The sequence below is a fragment of the Hemitrygon akajei genome, chromosome 5, assembly GCF_048418815.1.
Source record: "Hemitrygon akajei chromosome 5, sHemAka1.3, whole genome shotgun sequence".
Lineage (NCBI taxonomy): Eukaryota > Metazoa > Chordata > Chondrichthyes > Myliobatiformes > Dasyatidae > Hemitrygon > Hemitrygon akajei.
In genome coordinates this window covers 46,036,879-46,046,983 of record NC_133128.1, presented here as the reverse complement: position 1 = coordinate 46,046,983, position 10,105 = coordinate 46,036,879, and positions in this window count along the sequence as shown.

The window sequence follows — 10,105 nt, the reverse complement described above, 5'->3', positions numbered from 1 at the left end:
CTTTTAAAAGACCCTATTGTATCTGCCTCCACCACCACTGCTGGCAGTGCATTCCACACACCGACCACTCTCCGTGTGAAAAACTTACTCCTGACATCCCCTCGGTACCTAATTCCAAGCACATTAAAAGTATGCCCCTTCTTGTTACTCATTTCAGCACTGGAAAAAAGCCTTTGGCTATCCACACAATCAATGCCCCTCATCATCTTATACACCTCTATCAGGTCACCTCTCATCTTCCATTGCTCCAAGGAGAAAAAGCCAGGTTCACTTAATCTATTCTCAAAAGGTATGCCCACCAATCCAGGAAACATCCTTGTAAATCTCCTCTGCGCTCTCTCTATAGTATCCAGCTTATCTGAGAATAATCTCAGGTTTAACAGATTAAAAGCAAAACCTCCTTGTGTACTTGTTCAATTGCTTTGATTAGATTATCTCAGAACATGAGTCCTGTTCTGAAAAAAGTTCAAAAATGGAGATTACAGAGCAGCTTCACCAAATGACAGCCTCCATTCCTTCAAGTACATGGCAAGAACCATTGTTTTTTTTTGCTTCCACTGTCCTTGACCCATTTGAGTTCAATGTTTTCTTCCATATTTTAACTTCTCCATGGTTTATCGAGCTTTATGGAATCATAAGGGGTATGGATAACATGGATGGCTATAGTCTTTTCCCCTGGATAGAGGAGCACAAAACTAGAGAGCACAGATACAAGATAAGAGGGGAAATACTAAAGAGACATGAAAGGCAACTTCTTTGCACAAAAAGTAGTCAGTACTTGGAATGAAGTGCCAGAGTAAGTGGTTGAAGCAAGTACAAAGTTTCTGAGAAGCATTGGAATAGGTACATAGAGGTGAGGGGTCTGGAGAGTTTGGGGGAATTGCGTTGGAATAGGTACATAGAGGTGAGGGGTCTGGAGAGTTTGGGGGAATTGCGTTGGAATAGGTACATAGAGGTGAGGGGTCTGGAGAGTTTGGGGGAATTGCGTTGGAATAGGTACATAGAGGTGGGGGTCTGGAGAGTTTGGGGGAATTGCGTTGGAATAGGTACATAGAGGTGAGGGGTCTGGAGTGTTTGGGGGAATTGCGTTGGAATAGGTACATAGAGGTGAGGGGTCTGGAGAGTTTGGGAGAATTGCATTGGAATAGGTACATAGAGGTGAGGGGTCTGGAGAGTTTGGGGGAATTGCGTTGGAATAGGTACATAGAGGTGAGGGGTCTGGAGAGTTTGGGGGAATTGCGTTGGAATAGGTACATAGAGGTGAGGGGTCTGGAGAGTTTGGGGGAATTGTGTTGGAATAGGTACATAGAGGTGAGGGGTCTGGAGAGTTTGGGGGAATTGCATGCAGAAGGGACTACCAGGGAGATTGCTTTGGTCAGTATTGCCAGTGGGGTGAAGATCCTGCTTCCATGTTGCAACAGAAGATGACTCTGCTCACCACTGCTCCAGTGTTCTTTTCCATCCATGTCCACCTCAACATCCAGCTTCCTTCCGGCTGGAGGTGAAAAAGAGTTTTCATTTGAAATTCCAATGGAAGGTCAAGTCACTGAGGACCTATGAAGGTGGCCTGCAAAATACCACTGAAGATGAAACCAAGTCCAAAAGTTTCACACTTCCTGACCTCACTCTCTGCTGATGGCAGATGGGTATGTGGTTTGGTGAAGCCAGAGCTTAGTTTCACAGTGTATTTAAAACAGGTGAAGCAGAAGGAAGAATTTGACACTGGATCTTGTGATTGTAGATGATTCTATATTTCTACAGTGTCATACATGGAATGTTGTCAGAATCAGAATCAGGTTTATTATCACCAGCATATACCGTGAAATTTGTTAACTTAGCAGCAGCAGTTCTATGCAATACATAATATAGAAGAAAAAATAAGTAAATCAATTACAGTAAGTATATGTATCTATATTAAAAGCTAGATTAAAAATAGTGCAAAGCTGAAATTGTCATGGTCCCTTCCGGCAATCCCCCAGCTGGCTATTTACCTCAGGAATTGGGCCTCAATCCCCTCGTTTAGTTTCCAATCATTCCCAGGTTCCACTAACTGGAAACACCTGATCTCCATCAGAAAGTGCAGGATAAAGACCCTGTGATCGCAACAGGAAGCTGCCAGTTTGTTGGCTGACTCTGGTGTGAGTAACCCTGTTTCATGGGATGGCCAGTTCTAAGTCTAGCATTGTTCCTGGATACAGATTCCACACTTGCTATGTCAACAATGCCTCCTGACTCTGCCTGTGTTCTGCACTTGGGTTTGTCCACTGCCATGCTTGTGTAACAGAAATACAGTACAGTATCAAAAAGGTGAGGTAATGTTCATGGGTTCAATGTCCATTTAGGAATAGTATTGCAGAGGGGACTAAGCTGTTCCTGAATTGCACAGTGTGTGTATTTAGGCTTCTGTACCTCCTTCCTGATAGTAACAATGAGCAGAGGGTATGTCATGGGTGATGGGGGTCCTTAATAATGGACCCCATCTTTCTGATGCCTCACTCCTTGAAGATGTTGTGGATACCACAGAGGCTAGCACCCAAGATGGAGCTGACTAATTTTACAACTTTCTGTAGCATCTTTCGGTCCAGTGCAGTAGCCTTCCCACCCCACCCCACCCCATACCAGAGAGTGATGCAACCTGTCAGAATACTATACAGTGTCAATGATGTACAGTGTCTTTCCTGGTCTGTTCCGATGCCAGATGCATACTGATGCGGGATTACCTGATTCCTTGCTCTTCACTGCCAGCTCAACAGGATCCGTTTGTGCTGAAACCACTTTCTTACCATCTAGTACACCCATTTGAAGCCATTATCCCCTGGTAATGTTCCAGCACTTCGTGGGTAAGGTTTCTGTGCATGAAGGCTACCAGATAAGTTAAATGCGTAGTTTGCTTTTATTATGGAGGGAAAACTAATCTGTTAATGATGAATAACTCACCAGGATCTATAGTTGCTGTTTAGTTGTTAATGTGCTTTTTGACTTTGTTTTGAGTGTTAATAAATTAACCGGCAGTGAGAGATGTGATAATCTGTATTTGGTGTTCACCGATACCGAATAAGCTATTGCATTTGCAGTAGCACCCTCTAGTGGGCTATTGGAAAACAATATTGAAGACCCAACTCGCCAAGTGCTCACAGTGAATGAAGACATTGAGTTGTTTCTAATCAAGCTTGGATCAAGTGACTGGTGTTACGATACAGGTAAATCTCAACTTCTAACACCAGGTCTTAAAGGCTAGTGGAACTCTGCACTTCACTTCCAGCCCCTTGGGTTCTAAATGTTATGCTACAAGTGTACAATACCATCATTACACCACAATGTGATCTGAATACCATAAGTGGCCCAGGACACCACTTTTGTTTGGATATACTGTCCTTGTGCAGATTGACCAGAATTATTCCTTGGCTGTGATATGAGATATGAACAGGCTGGGGTTCTAAATAGTAGGATTATAGAAGATTAAGGAGATTTGAACAGAGTTTTAAAGATATTACGGAGAGGATAGACAAGTATTTCTCCCAGTTGGACAGCCTTGGACAAGTGTGGCATAAGTATTAGAGGAAAGGGTTTTGAGTGAAGTCAGAACATTTCTGCCTGCAGAGGGTAGAATTTTGGAATTCTCTTTTGCAACATATACTGATGCTAAATTTAATTTTATATCTGAGATGATTGGAGTTTTGATATTCAAAGCTTCAAAGAAAAAAATAATGTCACAGAGCAGGCATGATCCTGGGAACAGGCTCAGGAGATGTTTCAACATATTTATGTGGTGCTGTTCTGTGGCTGGAAGGCTGTTTCAGGGCTCATACTTTTGTCCTTTATATTTTACTGTCATCAGTGATTGAGACTTAATAGAGGGGGCATGATTGTAGCAGTTACTTGAAAACAAACCTAAACCACGGAGACTGAGTATGGGAGTTGAGTCTGTGCTTCCAAATAAGAGTTCCAAGTCAAAAAAAACATGTATGTTCATCCCTTTATCCTGAAACCAGCAAAAATGAACAATTTTACATAATAAATACTAAAGAAACTAAATTATTGATAGTGAAGCAAGAGTAATTAGCATACAAATTAGCATCATTAATCCATCAACAAAAAATATCATTCTCCAGTTGCCTCTAACTAATAACTAGACTAATTAACTAAGACAAAGCATGAATATGTAACTACTCTTTTGCTTTTACCACGCTCCAATCCATCTGACAGATTACCCATAATAAATGCATAACACAAAATACAACCACAAACAGACAGAAAATAGATACATGGCGCCTGCATCACAGCACCTAATTGTTATAATATAATCATTAAAACATCATACTACTAAAATGGGACACATGAGATCTTCAAGGATAAGCATCTTAATGTTTATACAATATCCTCTTTCTTTGAGTCATCATGTAACAGCCATCCAGACTAGGAGCTGCAAGTGATCTTTACCACCACTCTCCATCAAGTCAGTAAGTCAAGTCAAAGTTATGAAGCTGCTAGAGCTGTAGCTCCTCAAACCTCTGCCTCCTGTAGAAGACAGATCTTAGATATAGGCCCGTCCAGCCAGCTGGTCTTGATGCACACCTGCCACATAAATCCTTTACTGTCTGGAACGACTTGAGTGACTCTTCCTGCGATCATGAGTTTCAAGACACTGTGTCATCAATTATAAGCACAATGTCTCCTGGGAGGAAATTGCCTTTATACCTGACCATTTGACATTCCTGTAACTGTGGTTAAGTACTCCTTGACCCACCATTTCCAAAACAAGATTTTCATACATATTGGACCTGCTTCCATCTGTGAGTTCCTTTTGGAACTCGGGTGAGGTCTTCAGAAGCAACAGATGGTTGGTGTTAGTGCTTCCAAATCATTGGGATTGGAGGATACCTTAGTAATTGGACAGCCATTGATAAGAGCTTCTTCACAAAAGACTGTGTGGGAGCCCTCTTCATCAAGATTCTGTACCTTCATGGTGGAATTGAGGACCTTTTGGACAGACTGGATCAACCTCTCCCACATTCCTCCATGGGGTGAACCAGACTTTTGGTGGGGGGGGGGGTGTTAAAATCCACTTAGTTCCTTTCTGAAGAAGGATGTCACTGATCCATGAATGATGTCACTTCTCTATGGCTCTCAACACATACTTAGTTCCAACAACAATTGTTGCATTATCCAAGCACAGTTCATGAACCTGTCCTCATCTTTCTGTAAAGTGTTGAAGTATATTGACAACGGAATCTGTATCTGAAGAAGATACCACTTAAATCTGACCAGCTTGCATAGCTAGGCAGGAAAACAAGACACCATGCCTCTTCCCTGTACTCCTGCTCCTCACCTCAAAAGGTCCAAAGTGGACCACTCCTACACATGTAAACAGAGATTCATCTGGAAACCTCCTTCTTTGGCAAAACTCAGTGATCTCCATGTCAGCCTGTCTGAGCTCTCCCACTGTGAGACAACCTCAGCAGATCTGACCTTTGGCATTCTCAGTCTCTTTCTCTAAATACTACTCTTGTTGCTCTTCATCCAAATCAGACTATGCAAGAGCGATACTCAATTGCTTCCCCTTCCAAAAAAGAAACGAGCAAGTTCTTAAATCTAAGAATTCAGGCCACTTCCTTCCTCAAACAGGTCCAAGAAAAGAAGTGATGGATTATAAGTATTACTGCATCCGCCTCCTATTTATCTGCATGGTATTCATTGTAACACTCCTCTTTACTTATGGATCATCTACCAGGAGTTCTCCAGAACAATTGTGATTCACACGCCCTGATACCAATTCTTCAGGAACACTTTCATTTTCGTCCCTCTAGAGGCCATCTCTGCCTGGTTGCCCGAAGTGGTTACATACCTCCATTGAGATGCTTGTAAGCTCTTAAGCATTTCTGAAACTCTTGGTAACAAAGTTTCAGAGGCTGGAAGTTTCATTCTTGATATATTTCAGCACAGAAGTATTATCAGTTTAAAAAAAAAACTTGAGTCAGGGATGAGGAAGTGGAGGGATGGGTTAGTAAGTTTGCTGATGACACAAAGTTTGGGGGTGTTGTGGATAGTGTGGAGGGTTGTCAGAGGTTACAGCAGGACATTGATTGGATGCAGAACTGGGCTGAGAAGTGGCAGATGGAGTTCAACCCAGATAAGTGTGAGGTGGTTCATTTTGGTCTGGCAAATTTGAAGACAGAATTTAATATTAACGGCAAGATTCTTCACAGTGTGGAGGATCAGAGAGAATCTGGGGTCTGTGTCCACTGTGCAGGTTGACGGTGTTTTTAAGAAGTGTATGGAGTGCTGGCATACATCAACTGTGGGATTAAGTTTAAGAGCCGAGAGGTAATGTTACAGCTATATAAATCCTTGGTCAGACCCCACTTGGAGTACTGTGTTCAGTTCTGGTCACCTCACTGCAGGAAGGATGTGGATACTATAGTGAGAGTGCAGAGGAGATTTACAAGAATGCTGCCTGGATTGGGGAGCATACCTTATGAGAATAGGTTGAGTGAACTTGGCCTTTTCTTCTTGGAGCGAAGGAGGATGAGAGGTGACCTGATCGAGGTGTATAAGATGATGGGAGCATTGATCATATGGAGAGCCAGAGGCTTTTTTTCCAGAGCTGAAATGGCTAACACAAGGGGGCAACGTTTTAAGATGCTTGTAAGTTGGTACAGAGGGGATGTCAGGGGTAAGTTTTTCACACTGGTGGGTGTGTGGAATGTACTACCGGTGACGGTAGTGGAGGCGAAACAATAGGGTCTTTTAAGAGACTCTTGGACAGGTACGTGGAACTTAGAAAAATAAAGGGTTATGTGGTAGGGTAATTCTAGGCTGTTTCTAGAGTAGATTATGTGGTCAGCACAACATTGTGGGCGGAAGGGCCTGTAATGTGCTGTAGATTTCTATGTTCTATGAAGCTGCATATGCACCTCCTTTCTCCACAACATGTCCATAGGGCTTGCTATTGTAGCAGCAATGAGCTCCATATGAGGAATGAAAACTGACTTCAATGGAGCTACTCTAGATTTTCCCATGATGAAAGCATTGTGCACCCAAGAGCATACGTTGAGCAATAATAAATAGGTCACTTCTTCATAGCCATCTTTGCTTGTGTCTGTAGAGTGGTGTAATTGTGCAGCAGTATCTTCTCCAAAATCCAAGAGGTTCAAACATCTAGCAACTTGGAGTCTTCCAAAAGGCAGATTTCTTCCAGCCAACTTGTCCACTCTTTAGCAACTGATGTTGCTATAGTTTCATCACAGCCAAGCTCTTCCTTACATAGATCTTGTAGTATCTTAGCAGATAACACCACTGGACTCAAGATTCCTGAAGGATCATGGATGGATGGAACTAACTATGGAGAAGGTCGCCCTTTTGATGAGTGGTCTACTTTGGATTGTGATCTTAAATTTGAAAGTATCAGACTGAATGCACCTTTGCACACTTAATACTCTCTCTACCAAAGGTATATTTATATCCAAATTCTTTTTATCTTCTGCTCTTTGCTCTTCTGGTATCACAACCAGAACGCTATGTTTATTGCTGATCCACTTTGTGAGTTGAAAGTCCCTTCTGCACAAATGGATACAAGATCATGAAAGAGTGATACTTCTTTCTCAGAGGGCACTAGCACAAGGCAGTCATCAACATAGAAACAATGCAAAGCCTCATCTACCATCTTACAACTGAACCGTTCTTCATTGTCTTCTGTGCACTTCCTAAGAGAAAAGTTGGCACAGGTGGGTGAGGAAGTTGCTCCAGAGATGTACTGTCATTCTAAAGTCCACCATATCTTGACTGAGGTCACCATTAGGCCACCAGAGAAACCTCAGCAGATCAACAACTTCCGTTGGTAATTTAACCTGATGAAACACTGATTCAATATCTACCATGATCACCACCGGTTCTTTTCTGAATCTGATTATGACTCCGATCAGTGAGCTAGTGAAAACTAGTCCTTGTAAAAACTAAGCATTAAGTGATAATCCCTGAAATGTTGCTCCACCATCAAGCACAACACAGTTTCTCTTTTCTGGGGTGGTATGCACAATGATGTGGAATATGCCAGACCTTCCCATCACTGTTCCAGATATTCTGCCGGCACTATTTTGGCATAACCTTTGCAGATGACATCCTTCATAAAAGCTGTGTAGTCAGTGTGAAATTACAAATCATTCTTAAAACTCTTCCTTAGATTTACAGCATGCTGACCTGCAATCTTCCTGTTATATGGCATGTTAACTTCCTTCTTTCTCAAAAGTAAACTAATCTGGTTGTGGCCTTTGGTCAGTTTTGCAGAATTCATAACCAGCTCCATGAACTTGTGGTCTTCTTCTGACAAACCAGGTTGGTCATCTTGACTGCATTCAGCGAAGTTTGCCTGAACTGCCACTGCTAAAGCTTATCCAAGTTCATAATGGAGATTCTGTTACTTGTCAGCTCAGGCTCTACACAATCTCTTTTACCATCATTGTCTCCTTTCTCTGGTCCATTCACTGTCCAACCCAACATTGTTCTAATTGCATAGGAGCCATCATTAACACTGCAAATCACTTGCAATGGCTTTAAGTATATTTGTCTCTATCAGCAGTTCAATTTCCGGATCATTCTCTAGCAAATGGACATTTTTCAGGTGAGGTTCATCCCTGGAGATCCCTCTGATGTGCAGTGTTCCCTCCGTAGACAAGCATACTTTCCTGTGTTTAGATGTTAGACAGTTCACACTAGTTTTCACCATCAAAGCCAGCCACTTCCAATCCTGAAATAATGTAGCTACTCACAACCTTCTCTTGACCCATGGTGCATAAGAGTATGTGTGTCCTTTTTCCTATCCGGTTGAGCTTGTTCATGAGGCCCACTGTGCAGATTACTGCTGCTCTCCCTTGATCTAGGAAAGCATGAGTAACCACTGTCTGGTTACCCTTCTTAGACTTGTACAGGAACTTTAGGAAGTTCACAACCATGATCAGGCCATTAGATACCAGGGCACTACTCAGTGCTGTGCCTGATTCTTTCATGATTTTTTTTTTACTCTGCACCCTTTTTGTTAGAATATATATGAAGTAGCTGGAATGCTGGCCACCACATACCTTGCACGAAGGTCGCTTCCAACAATCCTTGCTGGTGTGCCCTGTACACAAAGCAGACACCATTTTCTTTAACAATGGAAATCCATGCAAACTCACACAAAATGCTGGAGGAACTCATCAGGTCAGGCAGTTGACGTTTTGGGACAAGACTCTTTATCAGGATCATTGTCCCTCTATTAGTTCCTGGTTCATTTCTAGCTTTATTTCTCATGATGGCCACAGTCATGGCAAAGCTGCTTCCTTTAGCCTTAGAATGAAGTTGTAACTTAGTTTTGTTTATACTTTTGCTTACTGCAGGTGATGGAGCATCCTGTGTATTCCCAAACACTTTGACTGTAGAAATCTTTACTTGCCCTTCAATAAAATCAACAATATCAGCAAAAATAGTCTAGTGGTTGTGCCATTTTTGCAGTTCACTGGCCACCATTCTCCATTTCTCCCTAAGCAATTTCATTATAACAATCACCATATTAGCAGGCATGTCCAGCTCACGCATGTACTGCACTTCTTCCATAGCACTGCAACAGCCTCTAAGCAAAAGACTGTAGTCTTGAAAGGTTTCATGTCTTCAGATTTGATAGGTACCAAGAAAAAGCCTTTTGCATATAAGTGGTTGCAATTTTCTGTTCATAACCAAAATGTTCCTGGAGTAAAGCCTTAGCCTTGCATATCCTTTCTGACAAGTTCTCTAGGGCAACCCCTAGTGTACTGTTCTAGGAAATAGAGGCAGTCACTATGGCTGTCAGTCTTGTCTTCAACACTGTTTTCAAAAAACCTTCATGAATACGTGATACTGCAATGGGTTGCCATTGAAGGTTTGAATCTCTCTTTTAGGCAAAAATAAAATGTGTTCTTGTTGTGCCAATAAGGTTGTTATTTCATTTTGCTTCCTCATAATATCAGTAATACTGATTGGACCTCTATCCTCTGAAACAAGAATGCTTTCATGCTATAAATGAATGTCCCCATGAGCCCTTTGAGCTGTTGGATATGAAATGTGTTCAGAATGCCTCATTAGCACAGGCTGAGAG